At 33.8% G+C, this 15,810-nt stretch overlaps 1 long non-coding RNA gene across 2 annotated transcripts; it reads left to right on the top strand.

Moving 5' to 3' along the window:
• The first annotated feature begins 268 nt into the window (after nt 1–268).
• On the top strand, nt 269–14,785 carry LOC5570402. 2 transcript variants are annotated; one of them, XR_002499182.1, is made up of 4 exons: nt 269–393; nt 451–486; nt 542–1,178; nt 14,580–14,785. It is a non-coding gene; the product is annotated as an uncharacterized LOC5570402 (long non-coding RNA). The 2 variants fall into 2 exon arrangements; XR_002499183.1 differs by having other exon boundaries at nt 275–393; nt 603–1,178.
• The last annotated feature ends 1,025 nt before the right edge of the window (nt 14,786–15,810 follow it).

Here is a 15,810-nt window from a genome sequence, read left to right as displayed (position 1 = left end):
TTGACTTCACAGCAAAAAATTATGTAATATGGCTCGACGTAATACCGTTGATGTAAAAAAATTCCGATGTAATCGTGTTTTCCAGATACATAATCACACCGGTTCGATGTTAAATTACGTCCATTTGAAATTACACAGAAGTGGAATTAATTTTTTTCATTATGTTGGATATATGTAATATTTACATGAACGGAATGTGAATATTACACGCAAACAGCTGCAACCAACTCGTTGCGACTAAGTTGGGTAAAATCACACAACATCAATTTAAGATCGCATTCTTTTGAAATGCGATATTAAATCTAGCAACACTGTTCTGATTTTGTTGCGCACGCGTGCTCGGCCTCAAGCCGCCATTTTCAGTTTACCGCAACCGATGGATGTTGTGTTTTGGTAAGTATTTTTTGCGTTTTAAGATGTTATTTGAATTAATTCGTTCTTTCTTTGCAGGAAAATCATTGACGGTGTTGATACATATGCAATGAGGTAAGTAAGTAGTATGTAAACTCGTTGTATGTAATGTTGAATATGATTTCCGTAGTGATGTTCCGATGCCAAGGAACTTCATTGGGAATATTTTTTCTGAAAATCTTCAATTCCAGCATTCTTAAATGACGGAACACAACTGTTGCTGTCCGAAATCAGCCTATCAGCGGCCTAAAGAACGCCGTCAAGAGTGAATCCTTGAAAATATGGAGGAAGCTCGTCGGATCGAGTGAAACCAAAAGGAATCGAGTGCGAAAAAAAGCGACCACCCAGCGCTCCACGCTAAAGAATCGTTATCGATTCCTCCAAACTACAGGTCAACCCAATGCGTTGGCAGCATCTACGTCTTGCTTGCTCAGCGATGGATCAAAGAACATATTCCGGTAGCAGTTCGGTGTACCTGTTTCCTCAAGCTGTAACAAATTTCCAACCGGAAGAATCAACAATAAAAGGGGATGTTGCGCTGGAAGCTACATCATCCTCATCTACAAAACTTCCGCCACAGCAACGTTTCGTCAACAGACAGCGTGGACCTCAATCTGGTAAATATAAACCATTGGATGAAGGCTACGATTCCATCGCACATGGCAAAAAACGAACCATTCCTGGCTGGTCCACCGAAGGCACACGGGTGACCATGATTTCGCTCTACATGGGATGTAGCGGAGACACCAGCTGCTCCGCTGTTTTGGGTAAGTAACGATTCTATAACATTCTCCCCTGAAAGCACCATTTCTCAGAACACTATCAGGGCTGATAGCGCCTGAGTATTTCACAATTGGAAATATTAGAGATCACATGCTTAAAAAGAGATTAATCAGGAACAAAATAAATAGTCCAATCAGGAACCAGGAGAACTTCAAGAGTAATTTTATATATCAAGTATTTTATTAAAGATTACTGAAGAATCCAACCAGACACTTCTCTGAGAGCATTTCTATGATTTTCTTTAGGGCTTCGTGACATTACGCCAGATGTTACTCAAGGCATTTTTGCATGATTTTTTTTCCAGAAATTTTATAACAAATCTCGCGTTTAGTATCATAAGGGCGTAACTGCAGTGATCGATTTCTCTTAATCGATTTTCTCTTTAGTTAAATATTTAGCCGAGCGACTGTTTTCGACTGCTATTTTTGACATAGTAGATAGTACTCATCATCCTTTGTCTTACTGCATCGTAAAATGTTTCGAAAACCTATTGAGTTTCGCGTAATAATGCAAAGAGAAAATCGACGAAGAAAAATCGATCACTGCAGATACGCCTGTATGATACTCAACGCGAGAAATGATTTTTTTTGCGCTCGGGATTGTATTGTATAAGAGCACATCAGTACCATCTACCGAGCCTGCCACACGATATACGAATGCGAAAATGGCAACTTTGGCAAAGAAAGCTCTCAGTTAATAACTGTGGAAGTGCTCATTGAACACAAACCTGAGAAGCAGCATTTACGTAAGGCTTGACGGGGGAGAGGAAAGGGTTATAATGCCGAAATTAGAAGAATATTTATACAAAATGCATTACAAGGAGGTGGGTCGGTGCCGAAAATGATAATTTGTGGCTTTATGAAATTTGTGAATGAACACTTATACTCTTTATAGTGGATAAAAGTTCCTCCAGAATATTGTTTATTTAGGTTTACATCATGTTCAGCTCAAGGCATGGCAAAAGAAATTTTTCGAATGATTGCTTTAAGGAATTTAAGAGGGATTTTTCTGAAAATTTAATGAAATTCTTAAACGAATTTTAGTTCCCTTTTAAAATTTCTTTCTAAGATTTCTCGAATTCATCACATACATTTCTTAAATATTTCATGAAAGTTTAATGATTAAATATTTCATGAAGACTTAATCTTCAATAAACTCTTATAAAGATTATTCCACAAATTCTTGCTTAATTTATGATCTTGCCCTAAAAGCCATTGGTAACCAAGTGTGTAGCTTGTTTTCGAGTAAACTTTCAACCATTCATTCCGTCTTGAATTCTTCCAAGAAATTTTATATGTTAGAAATACTTAAAAAAAAATATATTCAGTAATCACTTTGAAGTTTTTGTTTCCCAAAATGTAGGGGGAAGTCCTCTATGCCCGGACACTTTTTGTTTTTTGGTATTGTCGCACCGCCACCAAACCGGATCGCGCCAAAGAGACTCGCGACGCGCCTCAACTCGCCGCATTTTGAAATCAGTTTTTTAGTGTGGCGCTGCATTCTTACGATTTTTATGAACACAGCGCACTATTCAAATATTAGCTGCGATTCACGGTGCCCGCGAAAACAATAATTATAAATAAACGTTGGTCTTGATTTCTACCGGATACATAAAATATTTCAAAATCTACATTAGTTTCACCATTAATTTTTGTACAGTATAAAAAAATCACATTATTTTAAGTAAAAACTCACAAGACAACGAAAATAAACCTTTACAATTCATTTTTATGAAGGATTACATTATGTACCAAAAATGGTGTTCACTAAAATGTGTCCTCTATGGCCGGACACTATGTCCTTTATGCTATAGGACACTATGATTTTCGCCATCAAAGTTTACATCAAACCCACAGAAAGGCCAAGGGGTACTTCGTATGTCAGTACATGCCTTGTGGGTTCAATCTTTGCATATTAGCGAGATCATAGATCAGTTCCATAAACTCCTTCTTGATCAGCGCCATAGATCGACTCGCCATATGTCGTCGTCTATGTTGCATAAGCGGTTGCTCGTATCCAGCTTTTTACGAGCGCTAATGGCTGCCGCCAACAGGCTCACTTTCTAGTAGGGATTAGTCGATTTGACGTTTGGCTTGGGTTGGCTCAATATAAAACGACCCAAGCCAAACGTCAAATCGACTGATCCCTACCAGAAAGTGAGCCTGTTTGCGGCAGCCATTAGCGCTTTTAAAAAGCTGGATTCAGATGAAAATGTCTTCGGGAATTCAACGCGTTTATAGTTCTTCACAATCAGGCTGACCATAAGCCAACCAGATAAAAACGGGACAAATAAAAACCAAAAACAAAACAATTTTAAAAGACAGATTATGCGATTGTGCTACTTTTTTTGACCCGTTCCCTTGTAAAGCAATGCAGCTCAAAAAAGTGCAATAATAGTCTTTACCCAAGGAGGCGAAAAATGCTAAGCAATACCAAATTTTGATATGGACATACAAAAAAGATATTAACTTGAAAGATACAAGAGTTAAAAGATCCGAAAATAATATCTAAAATTTACTCCTGGAATACTATTAGCATATCATATTTAGCTTTTATAAGGTCTCACCAATATCAGCGAGCTATTCCTTAGATCTTCCAACATCAAATTTAGCTATGGCTCAGAAGTTCCAGGAATAAAATTTTGATATTATCTTCAGATCTTTTATCTCTTATGCCAATCAAATCAATATCTCGATTTAATGGTCAGAACTTTGCTTCTGCTCGGGTAGTGAGATAGTGTTGAGTTAGAAAGATCAATGAGCTACCAAAGAAGGAGATATTTGATCATTCTCGACTAAATACATATTGCCAAAAATACATATTGTTCACCACCTTGAAATGCGAAAGGTTATGACAATTATTAGTGTTAGAACTTTTCGGATAACTGAGCTCTTCGGGGAAACGGGTTTTTTTTTTGGGGAACTTGCATTCTGAGAACTGGCGTTGGGAGAACGACATTCGGGAAATCGCCATTCGAGGGAAAGTAGCAGAACCAGATTATGGAATCCCAAGCTACATGTCTATATGATACTATAAAAATCACTTAAGAACCTTGAAGCGCATTCTTTGATTTCCAAAAAGCAGCGTTTTTTAAGAATTTCCCAAAAAAAATCGTTACACTTTTCAATTTTCCAATTCAAGCTTAAACTTTTCTAATATTTCATTACTTTATTGAAATATCCAATTTTTAAACAGGTAATCCAATCAATAACGTATCAGAAGTAAACACATATTTGTACTTTTTCATATAAGGTATTATAGAATAATTATCTTATGAAGATCCGTATTTTGGAAATCCACCAAAATTTTTCATAAATATTAGTAAAGAAACGCAAAAAGTTAAGCAGAAGCGTGTACGGATCAAGTTAAATGTTTAATTCCCTACATTTAACTCTGTATGAGAAACTAATAATTGCTTGAAAATAGATGAGTAAGACAATAAACTCTGAAATATTTCTAAAAACTGTTTGTTATGTTGTTATTTTTATTGTTTTACTGGTGTTGAAAATTATGTGCCAATTCTCCATTTCCTAAAATACGGGACAGTTCGGGCATTTTCCACAAAACGACGGGACAGCCCGTCGAGTTTAAGATCATCGTCTATAATCACGGATTCAAATTTACTTCACATTTTGGAATTGCAATGCTCCTGGCTTCAACAATGGAATTTGTTATAGTTTCAAGAGCATTGTCAATATCAAAATCCTGCAGAAGCTTCTAGCTATCGTCCAATCAGTTTGCTATATCAAGTTTTGTTTGTAAAGAAATGTTAAGCTGAATAGCTGAATCAGCTGAAGAAGCTGATAGGATTAAGAATCGCTTCATGGGATATTTGAAATGTAACAGGGACATGATCATAATCAAAATATGCACAATGTAATATCTTTCCGAGAAAAATATAAATATGATCGAAACAAATTACATTTTTATGTTCAACGGTGCGAAAATCTGTAGTGGGACTTTTATGCGATTACTTTTCATCATGGAACAATTTGACTTGCTGTTGTTTCCTAATTTTTTCGAACAAATCATATTATTCTATTAATGCAGCTGAAAGAGCATTGGAAGATATGTTGAAAACTGAACTCAACTCAATTTTGACGAAAATGCACTTGTAATACGAATACTGCACTGACTTGCGATTCACGGCAGTATTCGTATTACAAAAAATCCTCAAAATGAAATTCCTAAATTGGTTTCAAAGAAATATTATGAAAAAAAAAAGAAAAAAAAACATTTGCATGAGAACGAACATTGTACAAGTACTTCTTAAGAATTCTAAAGGTCTAGAGGTTAAGCAATTTCATAATATTTTACAACCAGTAGGAAATCTTAGAGGAATTTCATGAATAAGTTTTACAAGAAATTTTATGATTTTTTTTTCTATAAAAAAAACATTTGCAGGATATCCAGATCTTCTTATGATATTATTCAAAGGCGATGTTATAAAGTACATATTACAATAATCAGAAAGAAATATTGGAGGAAATTCATAAATTAATCGCTGAACAACCTGGAAAGGAAAAAAAACGTATGGATGGATTCCAAAAAGAAAGCCTGACAGGATTAAAAAAAAACTTCTCTATTCTATTATGGAGAAAACTCAAAAGCAATTAATAAAGAAATTCTAAATGCTCAATTTATTCTATGTGGCACAATTCCACGAAGAACTTTTATATAAATTGTACAAGAAACTATTGCTGGATTTACCAAAAACTGGTAATATAATGGAACAATTCTAAAAGTAACTATAGGTTCGAATTACATTATTAAATCCAGAAAAAAACACTGGATGAATAACATAAATGTTTCATAAATTCATATTCATATAAATTCAATTTGATAAAAGTACACTAAAACTATATGAGAAACTCATGGAACATCTACACTCAAGAAAACAACCCCCTTAAATAAAGGTGCATTTGTGCATACATTGGTCGAATTTTCATTCTCATTAATTGTATGTGTACCTCATATCAAATAAGCTCGTAATCAATATTATGTATTTGAGTAACATACCTATATCATTTGAAGAACATTCAAAGTATGTGCAAAGTTCATACCCTTCTGGAAAACATTGTGTAAATAAACATGGTCTCCGAAAAATGTTTCCGCGATTGTGATCTCCTCGGTGTACTCAAATAACAGTATTTCAACGATATCTTGATTGAATATACAGGTATTTAGAAAAGAAAAAAAAACTATCTCAGTGGTTTTTTAACATTTATTTACTTTTGTGCAGATGCGAGAGTCTTCAAACAAAGAGTTCCTGAACAGCAGCGGGACCAAATGTTACAAGCCATAAACGAAATCGAGGATAAGTTCCACTAAGAATGATAATATGCAGATGCAGGGTGTCCATCCATCCGGGAAAACCGGGAAAAACCCGGGAATTACAAATGACCGGGAAAAATACGGGAAATACCCGGGAATTTGGTGAACACCCCGGGAAAACATGTATTTCAAACATAAGACTACCAGTTTATTTAAATTTTAAGTACTATGGGGTAAAACTAGAATTTTTAACAAGGGGTGCAACACCGTCTGCAATTCGTACTTTGCATTATGATTATTTTTTGGTGAGGTGATAGAGAGATACTTAACGATTAGGATCTTTGAAACATTTCAAGGTACCCCTCTTGAGGATTTCTGACAATGTTCTTGGCGAGATGATTGTTAGATTTCCATTTGAAATCATTGCAAATTTTATATGAAATCTTTGGTAGAATCCTAACGAAAATCGAATCGATATTCGATAAGTATTTAAAAATTCTTTCTGAGAGATCACTGAAATGGTTAATAGTAGATTGCTAATAAGATTTTCTGTAGACTCTAGAAAAGGTCCTTGGCTGATTTTGCTTTAAATTCTTAGAAGTTAATGTCCCTCTGACATTTGGATAAGAATTTTTTTTTTTTTTAATATTATCCGTTCAATTTTTTTCTCACATGAGCTCTTTTTACTCACAATTTCAATCACAAACACATAGTAAATGTTCATTCAAACAGCATAAATGTTGATACATATTTTTTAAAAAGCAGTTTCCTGAGAAAAATCATATTAATTCAATGTGAATTTAAGAAAATATATTTTCTAGAGGAAAGCGCAAAACATTACTGACATATTTTTGATTTTCCTCGTTGTAAAAATCCACGAGATCTTTGAAAAAATATCGTAGGGATGAACAATAGGTGTAATTTTTGAAATTCAAAATTCTTCACTTATTGCACCCAAATCCTTGGCGCAACTCGCATACAGTTAACTGGATTTCTATTTGATTCCTTGTTAGATTTTAACATATTCCTGCAGCAGTACTTCTTGGGAAGATTCTTGAAGGTTATCTGACTAGCTTTTCTGACAGTTCCAGGCGAAATTCATCCCACGGTATACAATGAGCTATGAAACCATGCTTGCTATATTCCTTACAATATCCTCGAAAAATTGTCTAGCAAAAATATCTTCACGGGAACCTTTCAAGACGATTTTTGGGGAAATCTTTAACGCTAATCCCTGGCCAACAAATTGATCGTGAGATTATTTGTTGGAGTTTTCGCAAGAGCTTATACTGCAAGAATTTTGTAGAATTTGAGCAATATTCTTTAGAGATGTTTCTTAGATACTAGTTCCTTGTTACAGGGCTGGTAGCAAGTCACTTTTTAGTGACTTGGTCACTTTTTTCGACCTGGTCACTTAAAAGTCACTATTTCCAACAAAAAGTCACTAAAGTCACTTTTTTCAGGAAAATGGTCACTAAAGTCACTTTTTCCGTGATCTGATGATAATGAAATTGAATATTTTTGGCTGGGTTAGCTTTTCAAACACAAACAGAAAGAAATAGATATTTGTTATTATAAAGACAATTACATATAGCGTGTTTAGGGAAATCAAACCGTCAAGATTCTTGAATCAAGTAAAAATATATACTCTTGGCTAACTTTCTGGAAGAGTTCAAGTGAATATTCCGTAGACATTTCCAACGGAAAATGTAATTTTTTTTTTTTTTTTAGTTAGTTCTTACGTTAGCACAAATCACACAAATTGATAGTGAAATTCAGCATGAGTTTCTATTTTTCATTTGGTTTTGAGCTTTGAATTCTGTCAGGATTTTTTACAGAATGTTCTGAAAATTATTCACGATTTTCGCCACTCTTTTGACTCTGATGTTCCTTGGGGGACCGACATTCCCCATATAAAATTTCTTTGGCCACACAATGTTAGATAATGAGGAGCTTCTTTGCAAAAAAAAAAAAATCATACAAATCGGTTGATTCTTCTCCAAGCAATCTTAAGATTAGAATATGGTGTGTTTTGAAATTTTCAAGATCCTCCTTCGGCCAGAGTGGTATCACAAACATAAATGCTCATATCTCAAAAACGGTTGCACCAAATCGTTTCATTTCTTAAGACATCATCAACAGACTGTCATTAAATTGTTTCAAAAAATGAACAACCGAACACGAGAAAAAAATCTGTAGCCTGAGATATTACCGTGAGCTATTGCTTCGCGTCGGTCCCCCAATGAATTTGGGAATAATCACTGGATCCAGAAGACCAATGAATAAAATCGACACTTATTCCAAAAATAGAAGTGTTTTCTTTAAACTTGTAAATAAATGGTGCCAAAAAAAAAAACAAAAAACTTATCGCAATATTAAAACCTTTTTGTTGGAAGAAATTGATGGTGCTAGTAGAGTGGTGAATATACACGTAGAATGTATTTTATTTTGTAGCCATTTTTATGACTAACACTTGTAGTTTTCAAGTCACTTTTTGGTCACTATTTGGTCACTTTTTTGATCATTTTGGTCACTAAAGTCACTATTATTTTGTTGTCTGACTGCTACCAGCCCTGTTGTTATTTTTACTGTAAATCCATGCAGAAGGCAATAGAAAATATTATACATGGAACGCAGACGTAATCTCTGTGAGACCCTGTCAAGGATATCTATTGATAAATGTATAATTTTTCGAAGGATTTTCCTAAACCGCTAATCAGTTTCCTTGCCAAGATGGAAATCACGAAGCATCTTACGCGTGTAAACCAACGCAAAACAAACACGACAGATTCGCGAACAAACTTGATGAGAGTAGGTTTGCACCTGCCTGCACGAGAGAACATACCAGAACATACCAATCAAATCTTTTTCATTTATTTAACAAAAAAAATCAAATCTTTTTCATTTATTTAACAAAAAAAATCAAATCTTTTTCATTTATTTAACAAAAAAAAAAAGAAAATTTTTGTTTGCATGGGTCCGCGGGATATTTGTAGAACTTGAAAGGGGCCACAGCTCCAAAAAGGTTGGGAACCACTGGCTTATGAGGCCTCTGACGAGATTTTGTATAGATTTCTGCAGATTGACAGCTAATTCTTTCAATAATCCAAAGCAAATGTCATGGCTAGTTATTTGATGAATAAATAAATAAAGAGGTCCTTTAGGTACTATTGGTAAGATTTTTGTAAAGTATTTGGCTAGATTATTGATATTTTGATTGAATCTCTTGAAGATTACTTTGAAGATGCAATCTTGGATTCATGTCAAAAGTTTTAGCCAGCTTCAAAGGAGAACAATAACATGTATTTGGAAATATTGTTTCTGTTAAAAGAACTTTTCTTGGATCCAAAATGAGATTCATCACAGATCAATCATTTCTCCATAAATCAGGCATAAGCCATGTCTAACGCATAATTCTTAAGACATTCTTAGAAGGTAATAGCAACCTATTGAATTTTGCCCTTTTGTGGAAGTTTTTTCATAAGGGCCTATCTACATTCATCGATTTCTCTTCATCGTTAATCTCTTTGCGTTATTGCAGAAAACTGATTCTGTTGTCGTAGGATGAAGAATTACTATATCTTCTTCATTAATAAGAAATATTGAAGATTTATCTAGTTTAGCTAAGTTATTAGCGGAAGAGAGGATCGATGAAGATGTGCAGAAATATTTTAAATCTTTTTTCCCAAAACCCTTTTAAAATGTAAACCATTTTTTTAATTGTATTAAAAATAATTCATAAATAAATTAGATCATGTCCTCCATATTTGTCAATATCGTATAAAAAAGAAGAAATTTCTTGGACACCCGGGAAAAATCCGGGAATTGGAAAACTGATTTTGAATGGACACCCTGCAGATGTAACTTCCGTGTGATAACATGTCTTTTAATAATAAGTTTGTTTCAATAAACTTTTATGAAGTTTGCTCATTATAACTGTTCATTGTTGATTGTTTCTTGGATCTTATTTCATTGGAATCATGTGTGTGCGTGTGTGATTCCGATAAAACATTTCTGATCCAAGGAACGAAAAATGGAAATTATTCCTTTTAATGTTAAGAAAAAGGTCGCTACAATATATTTAATATATTCCATATATTCCATTCAAGCCAGCTATGAAAAATATGTGTTTCGATCATGATTTCAATGAAGATAGAGATTGGTGATGATTTATTGGTTTCGCACATACTATGTATGGGCATACCTCCATTGCCAAAATCCATATGGGTTGGCACATGAATCAAATGGGAAGTTTATCTTGAGTGTAGAAACGTTTCTAAAGGAATTGCGGGAAAAGTCAAAAGCAAGTCTTGTGGAAAATATTGAAGGAATGCTATAATGTCAGGAAAATATCCTCATGTAGTTTTATAAGAAGCTCATGTAAAAAACACAATAATCTCCCGAAAAAAGCTATAAGGTATTCCTTTATGAAATTCATGATGATCTTTATGATAAATTTTAAAAGCAACTCCTCAAGTAATTACAATAAAAAAAACTGAGGTGGGTTATTATATTTCGTTTATTCATCGGGGCATATGTTTATGGGCCATAATATTGCTGTGCACGTTTGAAATGCAAATATCAAATGCGGGAACAACAAACGCGGTATGATTTTTCTCAAGGAAGGCGAAGTCAAAATTTTATTTTCTTTGCTAGGGTGGCGGTGATTTGGATCATGGTTGTTAAGTATCCTTTGGTTGCTTTGTGTTACCGCATTTGAAGCCCAGTTAGCCAAGTTTTGCACGTCAAACGCAAACAGCAATAACACCAGTATCTTCAAACTTTCAAATGATTTTAGAACATTTAAAATAGTTAGTGAAGACTGAAGATTTACAAAACTCGTAGAAAACCATAAATGAATTTCAAAGCTTTTATGATCCATGCGAGAAGACTAAGTATTAATGTGGGACAAAATTTAGATTCTCGCTCCAGTAGTCCACCCAAGAAACATTTGCCTATTTTATAATAATTTATTAAGCAATTTTTCACAACTACATACTGAATAGTTGCTTTATTATATTACTTTGCAGCTGCTACGCACACATTGTTCAAGCAAATCTGGCGAAATTATTAAGCTTCTTATCATTTAGTGACTGTAATCATATATTGTAATGATGTTTATTCAGGTTTCACTTAGCTTAATAAGGATTGATGATTTAACAACGCTAGTTTAACAAACTACATTATTGCAGTTTAATTCAGCATCATGTTTAACAACATTTTAATTATTTTCAAGTGAAGCCTTTGTTCAGGCGTTGTTCACACACATTTGGAGAAGTTATAAAGCGTATCGTTGTATATTGACTTTATTCTACAACTTCAAAATCGCTTTATAAGCATTCATATCAGCTTTTATTCAACTGCCACAAAATTGATTGAAAACAAATAAATGACTAAAAATAGCTAACCTGTATACATCAGCAGTGTATACCTTTACCATGAATTAATAACCACACTTTTAATAATTACCTGAATACTGGATTCAAACTCGAGACCTTCCCATCGTCAGCGGTATACCTTGCCATCTACGCCATCCTTGAATTCATATATCAGCCTTCCAGTGCCCAATATAAACCTCTTGTAGCTGATTATTGATCATGCTTGAGCTTCTATTCAACAATAACTAATCAACACGTGCTATGCTGATCAACAACTGAATAAGCGCATTACTTCTGCTGCTGTTCAGTACTGATGCGAGCTGAACTCAGTCGGCTATTTATAGCGCACAGTGAGAAAATTTATTTCAATGCCGGTCAAAAATAAAGTTTATTCCCAAAGTAAAAACAGTCTGAAATGATTAATCGAATTTCGTAATAAGTTTTAACTTGCTAAAACTTTAATTGAATTGTTCATCTAACTATACTAAAATTCATTTATTAAATGTATAATATTTCTACTAGGTTAATATTTTAATTATGTGTCGTACTTTTTCCATCTATTAAACATTATACAAATATAAAATATATTTCAATCAATAATCCTATGTCAGAAGACTGATTCAAAATATTTTCTAAACATAATTGAATATTGTATTGAGAAAACATCAGTTATTATTGTATCCAACATGTTTTTATATATTAGTTAGTTAGTGGCGAATTCGCCAAGGGCGAAAAGCCACTCAAATAAAAATAAATAATAATAATATTAGTAAGTTGAACATTGCAATACATTAGGAATACAACGCAATTTTTAGATATTTTGTCCATTTTTCAAAAATTTGGCTATGGTGTGACCTCTTTTGTAAAGCTTCTTTGTTGCTGAACAATGTGTTTAGTAATCGTTATTTTGGACTTCTTTGGATGACCTGCTCGGATGATATATCTATGTTGTATTAGGATTTTATAAAATACCTATTCAGCTTTTAATCATGTTCATGTTAAACATGGAAACAGCTGAAGTGCGAAGCAACCAAGACGTTAGTTCGTCTCCTGTACATCTGTTTACACAACCATATTTGTTTGGTGGAATATTGGCTCTTTAATAGAAGGAAAAATGACTTGTTCAACTCATTAGTAAAACAATCTTGACAAGTCGGCAGAGATTCATTGGAGAAGTTTAATAAGTGTTGATTCTACTATTATTGATTCCAATGGAAAATGTTGAACATTGACTTAAATTTGGATCTAAATACCATCTTCTCAGCTCTTTGTAGGGCATTTTTTCAGCTGTCACCATTATTCAACAATAATTAACTATGTATGTTTATTTGTGACACTTGACTGTAAGTTGGGTAACCACTTTCATGTAAATATTGTTAAATTATTATTTTTACTTTGATTATCATTAAAAATGTTATGATTAGTAACTTTTCCGATATCAATAACGTCACAGATGATGATCACTACATTTGGAAAATTTAAATTTTGATATTTTTAATCCAATGTGATTCGAACTTTACCCTCGTTGATCCATTACGTCGCCATTACGTCCATTACGTTAATCCATCCATCGCATACACGTCTTGGATTTGATTTGAAAAAACATTTGAAACATTTGAAAATAACATAAAAAGACATTATATGTTTTGCTTGAATAAGAGCATACTCATATACTGTTATTCACATTGTTTATAAGTTTTACTAATCATGCTGGTCAACATTTTAAGTATTAGACACTGAAACTTTTGTACGATTTGTTGTTAATCAAGTGTTCAATATGCTACTAAAATGATGGCTTCACCCTCTAGAAGCTTTTAATCAGTCAATTGTTAAACTTCTTATGTGTTGTAGAACAAAAGCTACTATATTTGCATTTTTGGAGGTTTATTCAGCTATTATTCAAAACACAAACTGCAAGTGGAATAACAGCTTTTTTATAAGCGGAAATTAATTTTATTCAATTAATGATTCAACTAAAATTTTGTTCAGCAATGGTTGCTGCTATGCAGCTTGTATTAAACACGTAAGTATCTTAAAAGCTACCAATTGTTCCTTGGGCAGTCTACTTTTTGGATTGCATTTAGGTCCCATAACAACTGTACAAAAGTTCAGCTCGATCGGAGAAACTATATTTTAGCGCCAGCCGTTCAAAGTTTGCATGGGATTTACTATGGGAAAAGTTACTTTTACAAAGAAAAATCGCCAGAGGTCGCCCATTGTCCTCTATAAAAATTCTGAACACAGACTTAGATAGGTATTTTTACGATGAAGAATATTGCCGAAGACCGCGAAACAATCCGACACTTGTGAAAAAAGTTATTCAATGAAAACCTATTGGCAAGGCGACGTTGATTAACACGTAAAGGAATAACAATAATAACAAAATCGGGCAAAATCTCCGAATAGTCTATGTCCAATAACTTTTTTCACAAGCATCGGATTGCTTTGCGTTCTTCGGCAATGTTGTTCATCGTAGAAATACCTATCGAGATCTGAGTTCAGAATTTTTATAGAGGACAATGGGCGATCCAGAGTACCAGAGGGTTTTCTGAAGCGGGTTTGTTGAATCTTTGCATCTAAGATTTCCCCAAAGCAGAAAAAAAAAATGAAAACTCATATTTCCGTTAAACATTTGAATAGAACTTCCGTTTAAAATATCGATCCGTTGTAGTATACTTAAATTATATATATTTATGTATAATTCAATAATATATTCTTTTGTTATTTTTTTAGAACGGCACGAAAAACATGAACGAGCTCTACGATTCATTTCACTGTTGGCTGAAAGAAACTAATCACTACCTGAAGTGCCTGCAGGCTTGAATTTAATCTCTGTCCACTGCGGGTTCTCGGACTATCACCTGAAGCGCTCCAGTCGTTATGCTGCATCATTTTAAAGTTTTTGAAGCAATAAAAATGAAATAAATAATGTAAATTTATTTTATTTTGTTTGAAACATATCTTATCTTACTATCAAATCAAATTCCCTTCAATGGTTGATTAAATTGTTTAAATCGATCCCAAAACTCAATAACTTAGTCTGTGGGTAAAACACAATTTAACATCATAACTATTATTTAAATGCGAAAAAATATTAAAAAGCAATTTAATCAACCATTGAGTAGAATTTGGGATCGCTTTTTTTCGCACGGGGGATTTGCGATCGCTATGATTACATAGTTTTTATATTACACCGCATCGATTACATCGTATTTTGTACGTCGAATATATTACATCGGAAAAATTACATCGGTCGCTTTCATTACACCAATAGCCCGCGAGTACGTCGGGCTGTGTAATATTACACAACCGAGGGAATGACTTGGTTGCAGCAGTTTCGATGTAATATTCAACAACTTTTTTTGCTGTGTTTAATAAACATTTCAGTGATATTTCTCTTGTCCCCCCTTGCAAACTCTATGACGGTGGCGCATTGTATTATGCATCCGGTAGAAATCAAGACCCACACGTATTTGAAATTATTATTTTCTCTGGCCCCAAGCGTCGCAACTAATATGTGAATAGTGCGCTGTGTTCATAAAAATCGTAAGAACGTAGCGCCACACTAAAAAACTGATTTCAAAATGCGGCGAGTTGAGGCGCGTCGCGAGTTTTGCTGGCGCGATCCGGTTTGGTGGCGGTGCGACAATATTTGCCTACAGTGTGTGATTCATTTCTCGATTACTTTTTCAAATCGACGTAAGTAACTTTCACATGGTTTTGAGAAAATTAATTCAGAAGAATCACAACCTGTCTTTTAAAACTGTTTTAAAATTAATCAACTTTTTAAATTTTTTTCGCCGTGTACATCGCTTAAATTTTGCATACATTAAGCTCGCGTTAAAAACTAGGGAGTTCCTGTTATTTCCCACAAAAAAAATATTACAAAATGATAAGCCGATTTATTCAGTTACTTTCGACGTTCTTCTACCAGTGTAAAATCGGCTCAAGTAGTGTTTTGTTT

Source organism: Aedes aegypti, chromosome 1 (assembly GCF_002204515.2).
Source record: "Aedes aegypti strain LVP_AGWG chromosome 1, AaegL5.0 Primary Assembly, whole genome shotgun sequence".
In the NCBI taxonomy this organism is placed as follows: domain Eukaryota; kingdom Metazoa; phylum Arthropoda; class Insecta; order Diptera; family Culicidae; genus Aedes; species Aedes aegypti.
The sequence above is the reverse complement of the archived record's forward strand: the minus strand, read 5'-3'. Positions and strand labels throughout refer to the sequence as shown.